The sequence below is a fragment of the Xenopus tropicalis genome, chromosome 6, assembly GCF_000004195.4.
Source record: "Xenopus tropicalis strain Nigerian chromosome 6, UCB_Xtro_10.0, whole genome shotgun sequence".
Classification (NCBI taxonomy): Eukaryota; Metazoa; Chordata; class Amphibia; order Anura; family Pipidae; genus Xenopus; species Xenopus tropicalis.
Window position 1 is genome coordinate 125,364,853 of NC_030682.2, and position 7,835 is coordinate 125,372,687.

The window sequence follows — 7,835 nt, forward strand, 5'->3', positions numbered from 1 at the left end:
GTCAGTGCATTGACAATGAGATTGGGCCCTAAGGGTAATGGATGGTAACAATCAGCTAAAATAAGTTTTAAATATTTATTTCAAAGTTTCTGTGGATTTTGTTTTTGCATTTTTGTTTACTGGTTATTTAACGTAGCATTACTTTTAATGCAGTTTAAAAGAAAAAATATGGTAACCTTTAGAATAAAAGCTAAAATATGTGTTTTACAATGCTGCTTTAATGATCCTATGCATTTACTGAACTTGAAGGCACAATATTACTTTTGCATGTATCACTGATTATATTATTTGTCATTACCTTTAGCCACTTTTATATTTGGAGCCCAACCAGCGGTGCCAAACAGGTGAGCAGTGGATACAATGTGACCTGTTCATTCACAGCTACAGTCTCCCAACTATGGGACCCACCAGGGCACATTTGTCTGCTGTCTGCTCAGCAACATGAATGCACATAATGTATAATAATTCATATTGTAACATAAAATGAAACTCAATATAGTAAGTAACTCACTGTGCTGCACACACATTTGCACAAAAGAAAACTTGACAGTCTTGTTTTTTTCACACAAATTATACTGCTTTATTGCTAACATAAATATATTACCCTTTTTTGTAATGAAGGACCACATGTGCTACCTTTGTTTTCCAAAAACACACATTTTAAAATATATTATTTAAAAAATTGTCCTAGTGACCTCAGAGGTGCAAAGAGACCTACAGCAATTGAATACAGTTAAAGAGGCTGTTCAACTTTAAATGATATCGTTCAACTTAGTATGATATTCTGACATTGACATTGATATTCTGAGACAATTTGCAAGTGGTGTTCATTTTTTTATAATTTTTTTGGTTATTTACCTTTTGTCTTCAGCAGCTCTTCAGTATGGTATTTCAGCAGCTATCTGGTTACTAGGGTCTTATTCACCCTAGCAACCAAGCAGTGGTTTGAATGAGAGACACGAATATAAATAGGAAAGGGGCTGCATAAAAATGTAAGTAATAAAAAGTGACAATAGTAATAAATTTGTAGCCTCACAGAGCATAGGCTTTGTGACCCTCATTCGAAAGCAGGAAAGAGGCAGAAGTAGAATGCAAATAATTCAGAAACTGCTAGGAATTGCTAGGAATAGCGCATTCTATAGCATACTAAAGGTAATTAAAGGTTAACCCCTCTTTAAAGGCCTTGGGCAGGCCAGTCCATGGAAGTCCGAATGAACACCCTTTACTAGTGTACAATTTATTAAGTGCTATAAGAACCATCTGTGGGCACATTGCACAGCTTGGATACCTGTAGGTACGACCTGTAATCCAGAGTAATTGTAGCCAATATCAGCCATGAACAAGTAACTATAATGCAAGAGCAGCTGGACAGGTTAAGGTTGCTCGTGGCTTGAATGTGGGGCTCTGTGACCAATAAAATGTGTTTTTGGCTTTTCAAAATATCTGTTGCCCAGCTTCTTTTCCAGTCCATAAATACTTTTACTTTTTCCCCATAGGTCGGGAAACCACAAAATGTAGCTGTCATGTATTTGAACTCTACGGCTGTAGCAATTACCCTGATCACCCACTTATGTAGCTGAACAGCTTCTGATGACAATATATAGGGGGATAGGACAGCTATAGTAACCGGTAAGACATAGCAAGCCTTTTCTATAGTAGGAATAATAGAAGAAATCATTTGTCTGCTCTGGGTTACTAGCCCGGGTGCAAACCTTGAGTCTATTCACTTAATCTGAGATCCCATTCATGCACATATTTTGCATCGATTCCGTATATACTGGAAACTGTTATATCGTTAAAGTTGTTACAACTTTTTATAGTGTCATATTGCGTTTAATGCTCTGATTAGCTTTAGTTTTAATACTGCAGAAAAGGACCCATAGAGCAAGCCGTTAGACCAGTAAGCATGACTCTGCAGAGTATAGGAAAAGTAGAAAAGTTAAAAAACTAATTATTACAAAATGTGCTTTACTATTCTTATACAAAACAGAGGCAGCTCTTTGCCGATCAACAGCCCATAGATTAGTGATATCACAGAGCTGCACTTGTTACACAGAAGGCGGGTTTGCCTAGATTAGGATCTATCGGAGGGATGGGAAAGGCATTGTTCTTTAGCAGGAATAAACAGTGAGTTCTGGCATTCCTGGCCTGTAATCTGCAATGTAATCTGCAATATGCTGCATTTAACATAGCATTTGTATTGGATATATTACTGCTCGCACCATGCATATATTCATAGTATTAAAAATTGGGGTAAGCCAAACTAACTGCATCTTAAATATTCATCAAAAACATGCAACTTATATAACCACAATTGATCTGCATCTGTTAATTAGAGAAGCTTGTGCATCTAAATGCAGGTACAGAGCTTTGGGGCCACCATAATCATTTAAAAATACTCAGTATACAGTAACTGCATAAATGTGGTGCATTCAGCATCATTATGTTGCACTTTTGTCCACCAGACCAAGATGAATGTAATTGGTTAAATACCAGTATGTGTTGGTGACGGGGTTCACAGCTTCTAACCAGATCTGATGACCCAAATGAGCAGAACAGTGTTACACTGCATAACACTATAGGGGTCATTTGAAAATGAAAAGGGGAATGTAATATAGGTCACTAAGAGAACAAACGATAGGAATGGGACAAAATGCAACATTGCAAACAATTTTGTATTTGGGCGAATATAAAATACCGTATGCAAACCCTTTGCATTCCTTGCGACATTAGGATAGTGATTTCAAATCTTTTGTTTGCCCAAGTGCACAGTGTATGTAAAAAAATTCTTAATGAAAAAGTTTTTTATGCCCAAACATTTACGCCATCTTCAAGTACATCTTGAACATTTCATCATAAAATTCTCAATGCAATATTTCTTCATATTTCTTCTTATTACTCAGTGTTGTGTCCACCACAATCAGGTGCAATTTTCAGAGTTGAGATTGCATTGTTTTCAGAGCATATGTTCAAAATGGGTATTTCCATCCAGTTCACTGGATGCAAGACTGCTGCACCTATTAAAACAACACACTGCAGGATCCCTGTAGTTACCCCCACCATGGGCCTGGTTCCTTAGTGTAAATGGGCACAGATTTGCACCATTCATCAGAAGAGGCAAAAAACTAGTTGGCAACCATGTGGAGTGTGATATAGGACCTTGCAGTCCTCTATCAATGGGCAACATTAGGAGCTAAATTACATATGAGATAAAATAGAGATTGTATTTCATGGGGTTTTGGGATGCAGGAAGTGTCCTAGTGCCCTTGTTTGTAGAAACTGCCTTGATAATTTCACTTCTGGATGTAAGTAATGTAATTAAAAAAAAAAAAAATAGGCGCAGTTGTGGCAAAAAAAAGATGCACATGACAATAAATTTGCCCAACAAACGCGTTTCGCTGATTTTTTGCCATTTCACTAATTTTCCTAGCGTTTGGCGACAGATTCACTCATCACTAAACATGATTTCTCATGTAATGTGACACTAAATACCTAAATGATCTTGTGTTTAAGGATGAGTGAATCTGTCCCATTTCGCTTCACCGAAAAATGCAAAAAAAAAGATTTGTGAAACATTGAAAAATTTGCAAAAAATGTTGAAAATGTTGTGCGTAAAAAGAAAACACAGTTTTTTTTGTGACGCGGGGTGAAAATTTCTTGTTGCACAGCAAATTTTTCTGCGGCGAATTTTGGTGCCTGTTTTGCGCAAAAATGCGCCTATGGTGAAATGCGGAAATTCACAGCAAATCCATGCTGACGAATTATTTTGCCCATCACTATTTGTGTTATTTTTTGGACTCTAAGGTAATTGACACCAGCTCAGAATATGTGCAGTGAATAAGCAGAAAAGAAGATGGGGGTTACTGGGGGCACCCCCAGAGCCACAGATCTGCAGGGCTTGCCTTGGGTGGGTACATATCTCCAAACAAGAGGTACCAATTGTAGCCTAATTCTTTGTTTAGCTTTAGTTCTCATTTAAAGTATTGCATTCTAGATGACATGTTCCTTATTTTGTATATAAAGGAAACCTAATGCCAAACCATAAACAAGTGCTTTTTGTTTTGGTATATACACAATAAACAGATTGGAAATAGATTCCCAAAAAGATACCAGGAAAGGTGAACCCCTAGTTGCCTCACATGTATTAAAGTGAGCAAATAAAAATATATTTTTGTTTAGGGCACAGGTAAAAATCTCTTTGCCTTTATAATTGCTTTTCCTGGAGGACTGCAATGTACCAATGTGCATTTCCAAAGACTTGTACCTTATTCAACTTCATTTAGCTTGAAGCTTTAATTCCAGCCCATTAATAATCAGGCACCAGTACTAAAGGGGTGTTGTGGATTACTGAATACCAATAACAAGTGAAAGACAATGGAACTTTTCTTCCAATCATGCCGCTTTATTGGAATATTTTCTCTAGTAAGTTTGTTGTGTAATTGTCTGGTTTAACAGTCACTCACTATCACTCTAGGCTAATAAATCAAAATATTGACTTTTCATACAGCGCTTTCAGAGGTCATTTGAATTTTGCAGCCAGTGAAATGATAGAAGGTCAATGTAGCGTGATTTGGGGCTCAGCGCTGACGCCTCTGGGAGAATTAACAAATCTAGTTGGCAGTGCTAGTGCTTTAATGAATGTGCAGTCAGCCGTATCATTGAGATGAAGCAGCTGGGTGTTTTTATATAAATATAGCATTTTGGAGCCCTAGATGCATCAACCCTTGCACAGAAGTTGATACGTACAGTATACAGTATGTTTACATTTATAATTTATATCATAATATGTAAGATTAGCTAACTATACTTGTGTTTCACAACCCCTATTTGCTTTACCTTTTTCCTTCCCTTCTATTATTTAATCAATGGTGTGTCCATCAAAAAATATCCCAAAAGACTTACTTATGATCACTTAGCTGCTTCTTGCCAGTAGCAAGTCATAGGGTGAGAACTTGTTGGTAATATTCACTGGGCCGGCTTTATTTCACTAGGCTTGTACCAATATATTTGCACACACCCCCAGACGGCTTTGGGTAAGGGGATAAGAGTAGAAGGCTACACATAGCAGAAAGTGATAGATGCTGTGGATTAACTTGTCCAGGTAGTTGGCCTTGTGAGAACTACAAAAACTGACTTCTCTTTCTAGCCCTCAACTATCAGGTCCCAATTATGATCATCAAACACCAGGGAACTAACCCCTCTAACACTCCCTGCTGGTGCTTATTAGGGCTTTTCACCTTTTTTCCCAACAGTGCACAATTACTACTCTCTCATTTACTTTTCCTTATTCAGAAGTTCTCTTTCTGGCTTGATGATTCCCCAAGGCACATATCACCCGATGTTTTCCCCAACACATATTCTACTACTTCACAGAACAGAGACAAAGATAACACTGTACATCCACATGACTTACCTGATGCAATTGGACTGCACTTTTCCAACAACCGAGCTTGTCATAAACAACTAGTGAGATTATCTTACCCCCACTCCAAGTGGTTTGTAGCTGACATGTAAACCTTTCTGGTACATCTCAAGTCCAACTGCAGATTAGCAATAGTACACTACCCCTCACATCTCATGCAGTTATGTAGTAGCACTTTTAACCAATCTATTAACCTATAGCAAACATCAGCCAGCCATCATCTACAGCCTAGTGAAGTTAGAATAAATAGTTTCCTTGCACAAGGTCACATTTTGCAGATCACAATATATACTTTTTATGCACTCTACTCATGTATAATGACAAATATAAATATTTGTACATCTGATTTGGATATTTTCCATCACTTCTCACAAAACCACAAACTTGTTCAGAAAATCCACATCGCTCTCCTCTCCCCAGGGTAGTAACACAGATTTTGTGGTGCTGTTTGCTGACGTGACCATCAAACCCATCACATTTCAGTAAACATGTCTCTGAGAGGCTTTTGTGTCTATTGGTAGCAATCTAATGGGATATGCATGTCACTGACTTCCTCCTAGGGGGATTTATTTAATGCAATTGACAGTAGGTGCTACATAGTAGTGAGAATCCCATCCCCATGAGCAAAGGATGTGTGTAATAATTAGCTAAGCGACATGTCATGTTTCCTCAAGTTTGCACGAAATACAAAGAAAATATATTTTATATATTTTTTTTATCATTAAAGTAATTTCACTCCTATGATGTAACCTATAGCAACCCTGGTGTAACCTATAGCAACCCCATAAATAGGAATGAGGACTTACAGAAGCTTGATTGACTTCAATTGTTTAATAATAATAATAATAATAATAATACAAAAATACCCTTGTGTCCAATAATTGTACAATTTATAGGGAAATAAAACGAAAGTCCAACATGGAGAAGAAATTTGTTCTAAACACTGAGCTGAGCTCAGTTGGTTTTTTTTTCAGAATATCTTCTGCAACTGCCTTGCCCTCACTCTGGATAAACTGAAAGAGACGTTGCTCCTAGAGGGTTGACACGGGAAGGGAGCTCAATACGACCGAAATACTCACATTCAACTTGCAGGATTCTGCCTGATGCCCGAATCAATTAACTTAGCTAGTGCCATCCATTTGTTGGCCTAAGCCAGTGGTTCCCAACCAGTGGCTCATGAGCAACATGTTCTGTTTGGCTCATCTGGTTTTTAGCCAACCAAAACTTGTATCCAAGCCAAGAATTAAAAAATATGCAGCTGCTTTGAGGCCACTGGGAGCAACATCCAAGGGCAACCCTTGGATATCTAGTATAAATAAATTTAAAGCAACTGGACTTGTTAAGTAATCATTGAAGACGTTTCACTACTCATCCGAGCAGCTTCATGACCTGGATGAATGAAAATCTTCATAGACACAACCCTTGGATGTTGCTCCCAGTGGCCTCAAAGCAGGTGCATAAAAACCAGATGAGCCAAACAGAACCTTATGTAGGCTTCCAGTCCATATAGGGGCTATCAAATAGCCAATAGCAGCCCTTATTTTGCACCCCCAGGAACATGTTTTATGCTTGTGTTGCTCCCCAAGTCTTCCTACATTTGAATGTGGCTCACGAGTAAAAAAGGTTGGGGATCCCTGGCCTAAGCTATACCTTGCCTATACTAGCACCTCCAGGACTAGCTAGACAAGGGTTAGATCATACTATCAGAATTTTCTAGTCAGTTCTGTAGGCATATAGAAACTCAGTGTGTTGATTAAAGAACTGTTTCCCCCATAGACTGCTGGAAAGGGGGGCCCAGTAAAAAATGATGTAAGAGGATCTATGTGAAAGTCTTGCTGCTGGAAATCTACTGTTGAATTTACTGTGGTGCTAAACCATTGGCAAGTTTTTTTTATCACTGCTGCCAATTCATTTGAACTGGATAGTGCACACTGTCTCTTCTTCAATAGACAAAGTATGAGTGGTGTAAATGTATCTTAATTCTTTTAATTTTTTAGCTTTCTCTCAGCAGTTCTCTCCAGTTTGGCACTTTAGCAGCTATCTAGGGACCAAGGAAATGGTTTGAATGACAGACTGGAAGATGAATAGAAGAGGGCCTGGACAGAAAGTAATGCAAAATTATTAACCTACAGATTAAGTTTTATTAGGATTTAAATATTAGCATTTTAAGTTGCTTTTTGGTGGATTATGAAATATGAATTTTGTCTATTTGTAAGGTGGCCATACACGACCTCGCCAAGCAAGCGGATCTTAACCTATATGGCCACCTTTAATTTCTTGCCTTGGAATGTCACCCACTATCTGGTTACTGGGACTTACATGTAATTACCCAAGCAACCGGGCCATTGACTGGGAGTCAGAAAAAAAGGATTAGTAGGAGGGGCCTGAAAGGAATTATAAGCAATTAAAAATA